This window comes from Solanum tuberosum, unplaced genomic scaffold, assembly GCF_000226075.1.
Source record: "Solanum tuberosum cultivar DM 1-3 516 R44 unplaced genomic scaffold, SolTub_3.0 scf00102, whole genome shotgun sequence".
Taxonomy (NCBI): domain Eukaryota; kingdom Viridiplantae; phylum Streptophyta; class Magnoliopsida; order Solanales; family Solanaceae; genus Solanum; species Solanum tuberosum.
Window position 1 is genome coordinate 1081179 of NW_006239028.1, and position 9025 is coordinate 1090203.

Sequence of the window (9025 nt, forward strand, 5' to 3'; positions counted from 1 at the left end):
TTGAATGTTTGAGGCTCACTTTCAAGAAGGAATGTTACAAAATCAGATCCAAATGAAGTAGCTGTCCTTTGACGTTTACTGCGCCTTGGACTCTCTTCATTGGTTTCATTCTCTTTTGGTTCTTCTCGAGGTTGTTTAGACCCTCCACTAGATGACTCAAGTCTAGTTTTATACGGATAGATATGTTCAAAAAATTCAGCATTATCTGATTCCATTACCGTATTATCATGAATATCCGGATGTTCGGACTTATGAACCAAAAATCGACATGCCTTACTATTTGTGGCATATCCAATGAATACACAATCCACAGTCTTAGGCCCTATTTTCACCCTCTTAGGTATAGGAACCTGGACTTTGGCAAGACACCCCCACACTTTGAAATATTTCAAGTTGGGTTTTCTACCTTTCCATTTCTCATATGGAATAACATGTGTCTTCGTATGAGGCACTCTATTGAGTATTCGATTTGCTGTAAGGATAGCCTCTATTTTATTTAAAAATATTGTTTGGACTGGTTTTAAGAGTCGCCACTTAATTTTTAAGAAAAAATTAAGAAAACTATTCATTTTTCAAATAGATCAAAACAGTAAATCATTGAAAATATTTGAAGGGTTCGGGGGTTTCATATTAACATTTCGGAAAGGGTTTGAAAGCACCCAAAATGCCCGCTAACACGCGGTTATCCGGTAATTAACTATTTGGCTAATTGATTTTAAAATAAAGCATGACATACTTAAATTAATTAAGAAGTAAACAGTTTAATACTTTAAAAAGATCTTAAAGGAGAAAGTGGATATTTATTTAAGTATAACATTTTGCAAATTTTCTTGAAAAAAAAGTCTAGTAGAAAAATGTTTGCTTAATTTTAAATAGCTAATTCAAAATGGTTATCTTTTGGGGAGTTGAATTTTTAGAATCTTAAGATTAATTTTAGCAAATAAAACATATAATAGCAATTGAATAGATAAGGAAAGGAAGTTTGGGCCCGAGTCTGGATCTGTCCGCCTGGGCCAGTACTTGGGCCCATTTTTGTTTTGGGCATTTGGCCCATTTGAGTCACCTGCACCTGTTCTAGTCTAATATACATAAGACATTTCTTTTGGACCTTAGGCCCAATGTCCTTCCACCTGTCCTAAAATCTAACAAAATAATAGCAAAGTGGGCTTAGGCCCAAAAGTAACAAGATACAACTTGTAAAATAAGGAGTGGGCCTTTTAAGCCCCCTTTTCATTTTTTTGTATACACCTAGTGTACAGAAATCCATATCGGCTCTAATCCCTGTTCGTCAATTTTTAAAAGGACCTGTTCTTCCTTTCCATTGACCCGATTAACTCGATAAGAAGGAAGTGTTGAGCTTCAACCAATCTCGAGATGCAAGGAATAAAGGAGAGGGTCCGATAGACCCAAATCAGGGAAGATCGTGCATAAAATAAACAAATAATAAGGATTAGTAATTAATCAAAATTGGATACTCACTAAAAATAACTAAATATACAAGATGGTAGTGAGATCAATTTTTCCTCACGATAACCTGGCAGACACTAACACCCATGACAATATTTACTTTCGCACACATCTAATAGCCAATCGAGTGAAGTTATGCGTTAAGAACATTATTCAAAGTGAAGACAAGGAAGCAGAACATGGGCCAAATTTAATAGGAAGAATCCACTTAATATCAACCCAACATGTTTTATACAACTAAACTTTAAAAAAAAAAAGTCAAAACCTTCCAATTTCAAAGAAACAAAATTCACTCTAGTAAGCAAAAGACAAAAAAAGGAACTGGGCAGACAAACTCATGGAGAAGGGAAAAAGAAAAATAAATAAATAAATAAATAAAATAATAATAATAATAATAATAAATAAATAAATAGCCCCCAAAAATATAATAAAATAAAAGGAAGTGAGCAACACAGCTAATGCAAAACGGAAAGTAAACAATACTATTCTTAATCGTCAAGGGGGCTGCTTAGCTTTAGAAGACGTGCGTATTTGAAGGAAAATAATTTCACCATAATGTGCACTTTGAACAATACAGAGAGCAACCCCAAAAAAAAAAAAAAACTTTACGAATGCATCGCCTAAGCTATTTAACCCGAACAAACAGCTTCCCAAAATTGGAAAGAGGAATAATTTTAACTGCTGCAATTATGGACAGCAGCCCACCACTAATTCTAACCCCTCCTTTATAATATTATAGCCATGACACATTCTTTCAAGAAACCATAATCAACAAGCATGGATATTGACACACTATCAAGGCAAAATTTTAAAATAGGAGCCGCATGGAACCTAAGACACATAAAATTAGTTCATAAAATCCGACATTGAATAAATAGCAACACAATATTAAGGAAAATTCGAGCTACACTAATGCTCTATTAAGTGGGTGACAACTATTTCACTTCAAATCGGAGACATGGAATAAAACTTGGACTAATATAACGAGAACATCGCCACTCTTGTGGAGGCATCTTCATGCTAGTAGGAAGCTCTATTAACTAGGATGAACAAATGAGTCGTAATAATACAAACAAGTACATTTAAACTACCAAAATATGACTCCCAAATGAGATGGAGGCTCAAGTTTCAAAAGAGAACAAAGACACACTTTCTTGCAGAAAACTTTAACAACCAGTAATACAGGTCAAACAAATAAAATGCCGACCTTCCGAATGCTAAAATGACTACGACTAACAATAAGTAGTCACATAACTAAATCTTTTTGACATCGGAACACCATCATCTTCAAAAAAAAAAAAAAACCTTTTTGACATCGGAACACTATCATCTTCTAAAAAAAATAATAGGAAAAATGGGCGAGGAGGGCATTGCAGAAGAGGGGGCAGTACCTTCTTCCGTGCAGCGACTGAGGCAAAACGAACAGGAAGAGCTCTTCCACAACCACAAACGACCTTTGAGATTTCTATTAAGCAGCAAAAATGTCGTCTTAAAGAAGAAGAAGCTGGCAACTGAATACTCTTGTAATATTATTGATTTCAGGGTCTGTTTTTTCGCCTTTGAGTCTATGTATATTCTCCCTTTTTTTAATCACTCAAAAGAAAATTCCCTCTCCTTTATAAATGAATAATCCAAGAATATATAGAAGAAACTAGGGTTCGGAATAGGGGAAAACGGATCAAAAATCCGGATCAACAAGGCCCAACTCAACTTCGAATTCAAAATCTTTCACCATTCAAGCTAAACAACTTTTCCCTGCGATTTCAAACCATTCCGAAAGAGGAAAAGGTGAATCGACGCTTGGGATCGATTCCATTGTACCTGCTGCTCGACGTGTCTTCATCTCGCGCTGGCAAGGACGAAAGCGCAGGCTAGCAGGTGCTTTTTGTTGCTGCAAGTGAGAAGGCGTGAAGAAGACGCCAAAGAGAGGCAGAGTACTGTTCCGCGTTCTGCTTTCCGTTTGTTCACTTTGAACGTCATTTTTGGGTCTCTTTTCTGAAGAAGAAAAAGGGTTGGGTCGGGTATGTACTGTACGTATGTGATATGTATTGATGTTGAGTTGTTTGGGATGTGTTTGGTGGGCTTTTTGGGTCGACTGGGAATAAGGGCATATTAGTGGGTTGTTGGGATGAAAAGGAATTGGAAATGTGGGCTGGAAAGGTTGGGTAGATGGACTGCTGGAAAATGTAAAGTACAAGGCCCAAAATTGGCTTGAGGAGTTGAAGAAATTGGATGATTTGGCTAAAATTTTAAATAGAGAATTAATCAGTAAGTTAGCCAAAACGGATTTAAGGTGTAATTAGAGAATTAATTTCTAGAAGACTCGGCTAGAATTCTCGTAGGATGAATTAATATAATTAATCTATGAGCTTCTTAATCTTGACGAAATAAAATAGCTAACTTAATTATAAACTAATCGATTTGCCTATAAACTCATTAATTCAAAATTGAAACCATAATTCAAACTAGAATTAAACAACTAAAATATTTATTTAAACCAAGTAAAAAAACTTTTGATATGATTTTCCAATATTTATAAAATATACTAATTACGTATATAATTATATGAAATATATTTATTATTCGAAATACTATAAAAACCAATTGAAAATACTTAAAATAACCTTGAAACTGTTCAGATTTTGTAAAGCTAATTATTCTAAACCGTTTGAAAATTAAGAGGCTCAAAACTAATTGTTATCGGGGAGGGTCAAAATTGGGTGTCAACAGCCTCCCCCCACAAGTTTTGTGGTAAACCTGAACTTATAAGTAAGGCATTCATCATTTCCTTTAAATTTTGGTTTTTCCTTTCTGCAATTCCATTAGATTGTGGAGAGTAAGGAGCAGTAGTTTGATGGATTATTCCATTTTCCAAACATATTTCTGCAAATGGAGATTCATATTCTTCACCTCTATCACTTCTGATCATTTTGATCTTTCTATCCAACTGATTTTCAACTTCAGTTTTATATTGCCTAAATGCATCTATTATCAAATTTATTTAAGTCAGCACATTGAAAATCCAAATGAAGGGTAAAATTGAAATAACATTTTAAAAGTAGTCTTGAAAATTGAACAATTAAATTAATTTGAAAAATAATAAAAGTCTCAAAAATTTTAATTAATATAGAATAAAGGGAGTATTAACAATTGCTTTCTCCGTTCACAATTTGATAGTATTTTATAAATTTATCACTATTTACTTTTCACTTTTAACATATAAAAATGAAATAATTAAATTTTCCTATTTTATCCTCAACATTAATAATATATTTTCCAAATCATTGGTTAACTTGAAACTATACATATTGTAAAATATTAATCGATAACTTTTAATAATCATACAAAATTTCAAAGTGAGCAGTAAAATCGAACAGAGTGCTATATGCCGTATTATCACAAACAAGATAACCCTCGCTTCATTTTTCAGTTCATTCTTTCTTTTTTTTTTTAGAAAAATTACAGAAATACTACCTTTTAGTTTACTTATTATCATTATCCCCTATAAGTTTTATAAATTTACAAAATTCCTCATTTTCGCGCATTAGATTAGTGTATCTCGCGCATCAGATTAATATATTAGCGCTTATATTATTGTATCTCGCGCATCAGATTAGTGTATCATGTATAAAATGTAATGTATCTTACTTAATGATTAATGTATCTCGCGCATCAGATTAATGTATCAGCGCTTATATTATTGTACTCGTTTGAAGGATTTCTGTAATTATAAACTTTTAAGGGATAGATTGTAATTTTGCTTTAAAAGTATGTGATTTCTGTAATTTGCCTCTTTTTTTTTCATCTTCGTCTTGTCTGTAGTGATTTTTAAAAATAATTATCTAAATTTATTTATCATTTTAAAATGTAGTTATTATTTTATCATCTAAATTTATTCATCTTCGTCTTGTCTGTAGTAAAGTAGTAATTATTTTTGAAGATTACATACACTTGAATTATAGAAAACTAATGATACATAAATAAAGTTGAAATTTAATTAAGCGATGTTATATTTTAATACTTAAATGAAGGTATTTAAGAAGATTACATACTCTTCCAGTCTTCTTAATTAATGTTTAATTATGAAGCGTATACATAAATGAGGCTATTTAAGAAGATTACATATTCTTCCAGTCTTCTTATTTAATGTTTAATTATGAATCGTATAAAAAAAACACGACAAATAATTTAATTAGGAGGGAATACAAAACACTTCTTTTTAGTGGTAGAGTACTCATAAGAGCCTGTTTGGATTGACTTAAAAGTTGGTCAAATCTATTTTAAGACATTTTTAGCTTTTGAAAGTGTTTGACAAAAATTAAAAATAACTTGAAATAAGTTAAAAATAGATACTTACCTACTTTTCATCTTTTAACTTAAAATTTAATAAACTTTAATTTTTAAAAACTACATCTTTTAAATTAAGCCAAACGGGCTCTAAGTCTCACCAATCCTAATTCCTATGAGCATGGGAACCATATATATTCTCAATCTGAAGGTCACAAATCCTACTTGAATAAGGCCAATTTTTTGTCCCTTTTGCTTGATACGTTCCAACTATTTTTCTTTCTAAAAAGAAAAGAGTTAAAAGTGGATCCTCTAACTTCTTTTTAAAATTATTCATATTTGGGCATCTTTTGATTGTGCCTAACAGTTGTAATTAGGAGTCTCTCAGGTGCTTCACCGCTTGTAATAGCGTAATTTACATTATATCACAAAGGAAAGGATGTAGTTCTATTAAATTTCTTAAGATTGCTATCTCCTGTATTCAGGTTAGTCAAAAATACATAAACAGAAAAAAGATGAAATAGACAGAATGAATTTTAATCTGAGTCCACAGAAATCACTGTGTTTTCTTAAGAAATTTAATCCCCTCACTGTACCCGAGATTGCAGATTAAATCCTCCCAAGATAAAACGGATTAACATGTTAAAGAAGTAGCGATACCTCAAACTTCAATAACTTCAGCGAACGCAAGAACAGCAACAAGAGCACACACAGACTCAGTCGATCGACAATTTTATTTATGCAAGAAAATGTATGCAGAGAGGAAATTTTTTCAGTGTTTGAAAAAACGAAAAAGATCTCTTATTTATAGCCATATGCAGCAAGGAAAACGTCTGATCAGAAAGACCCGTTTTTTCCAGAACATTGTGTCCTTTGGAAAAGTAACGATTTTTAGGAAGGATTACCGTTTGGGAAAAGTACGACTTTTCGGAATGATTACCATTACACGTGAATTTCAAATAAATTCAGTTGCGCCAAATTAATTATGTTAGTTAACTAACATTCTGAATTAATTTATAAGAGAAAGGAAATGATTTAACAAGATTGATTAAATAAATTTTGTCCAAAAAATATTATCAATCACATCAAAATCAAAATCAAAATTAAAATTCGAAGCCGAAGCCGAGCGACGACGACGGCGCGAGGGGGCACCTTCTTCTTAACCCTTTAAGAACTAAAGGAAGTGTTTCCTAATATAAGGACAACAATTTCCTCTCTTCTATCAATATGGTGCAAATGACTATTCATTTGCACTTTTGCAATGACTTTTCATTTTTCCTCCAAAATTGGTTCCCCCATTTTCATTGGTTCTTTCACTTTCCATTTTCTCTTTTTTTATTTCCCATTCACACCTTGCTAAACCCAACAAAGAGTTGCAAGAAATGGATGTTAGCTGTGAACATCCGAGATCCGGGTTCCTATTTATTGGCCTGAAGAGGTTTCCTTTTACCGGAAATTACATTGCCCATCATTTGTACAAATGCTATATCTTCCACACACCATTGGGTACCCACAGTTCCCTAGATATGAATTCATGACCTCATCTAACTGTTTCCAATCATATGCATCCGACTGGTATAACCTTAAATGTCCATCAGGCCCAAGCTTTATGAATTGGGATGTATAAGGGTCTTGTAGAGCAGTAAAGGTTCGACCATCAAAATCATAAAGAGGACTATTTTGAGCATCATCCCGACTTGAAGCGATATAATACTGAGGTGGGTTGGTATCTATGGAAGACACCAGGGTTCCATTAAGAACAGTAAAAGAAAAGGACTGATTGGAACCTGAAATGCTTGCTATCAGCTTCCGCCCCGAAACCAACTTCTGCCCCGGAAGCAAACAATCTGTTGGATGATCAAAAGACTGCCAAATTGCTTGCTTTCTCTTATCAAAGAGCACAAGATTTCCCATTTCTGTCATGTTTAAGCCAGAAACAGATTTTCCAGTAGTATTAGTGGACCAAACAAGAGTCTGTCAAGACCAAGTTGCCATTTTGGCCTAGTTGCGACGTTGCATTAACTTTCACTGGATGGTTCCTGTTAGCAGACCAAACTAACTGGGGAACACTTGAAACCCCGTCGGATCTGTTGTGATACAAAAGGATACCAAGAAGGCATTCTGTGGTACTGTTAGTTAGAAGGGGGCAATAGAAGGCAAAGAGAAACTGAGGGCTATCCTTTCTGCTCCGAATAATAGGCGTCATTTCAGAAGGCACGGAGGTATTATAAACTCTAACATATGGCATATTGATCCAAGAATTGGAAAGTCCAGTAGTAGAATTCATAAAATTGACATTATAGTCCAAGAAAGGTTGCGAGAAAGCAAACCGGAATGAAAAAAAGTGGAGACAAATGAAGAGAAGGATAGGAAGCTACACTCTCTGCTCTGCAATCATATCTATGTTACAAAATCTGAAGTTCTTAGAAAATTATATTTTGGGATATGACCTTCTTGTTGTGAACAGTTGAATGAGAAAAAGATACCAAGTTTCTATTTCCAATCTTGCTGAGTGGTTAGGCATCACACTCAATATTTGCCGTGTGATATCATTTTCCAAACATTTGGTTACTTCTAACACTATTTCCAGTAGCTGTATTTTGACTATATCAAATGACTTCACTTTATTTACTAAACTTTGAAAGTGAACCTTGTTATGCCTTTTACAATAAAGCATGAATATGATTATATATTTCAAGAACGTGGAGAAACCTTTCAAGTTCCAAATCCTCAGAATTCGATTAGCTTGAATTTCTGGAAAGGAAATAGAAAAGTTAAATTAAGATCAAACCTAGTTCTGACACCATGTGAAAATATGACCCTTAGGTCTAACTTAACCCCAAAACTAGCTCATGAAGGAGGATTTTGCATGTTCATATAAGGAAACTAACAACCCATTTAAGGGCTCTAACTCATTCTAACAAGGACAAACGAACTTTCAGGCCCAGTTTTCCGGTAGCGTATCACAATAATGCTCACTGGACACTACCAGTTGAAGTCCCTAATTCAAAAAGGAAAGTTGAAGGTAGGGGTGTACAAGTCAAACTGTAAAGTCAAACCGAACCGACGAACCAAATCAATCCGAAAAAAAAACGATTTGTGGTTTGGTTTGGTTGGTTTGGCGGTTGAAAAAAAAAAACCGACCACTCTTGGTTTGGTTTGGTATTAAAAGAAAAAAGTCAAACCGAATCCAAACCAAACCGACATAATATATATTTTTTATATTTTATTTATAGATAAAAAATATTATTTATAATCTACTTTGTTAATA

The 9025-nt window shown here is 33.5% G+C and overlaps 1 pseudogene; it reads right to left on the reverse strand.

Moving 5' to 3' along the window:
- The window catches only part of LOC102588146 (G-type lectin S-receptor-like serine/threonine-protein kinase SD2-5), a 12452-nt pseudogene extending 4197 nt beyond the window's left edge, over positions 1–8255 (reverse strand).
- Between the last annotated feature and the right edge of the window lie 770 nt (positions 8256–9025).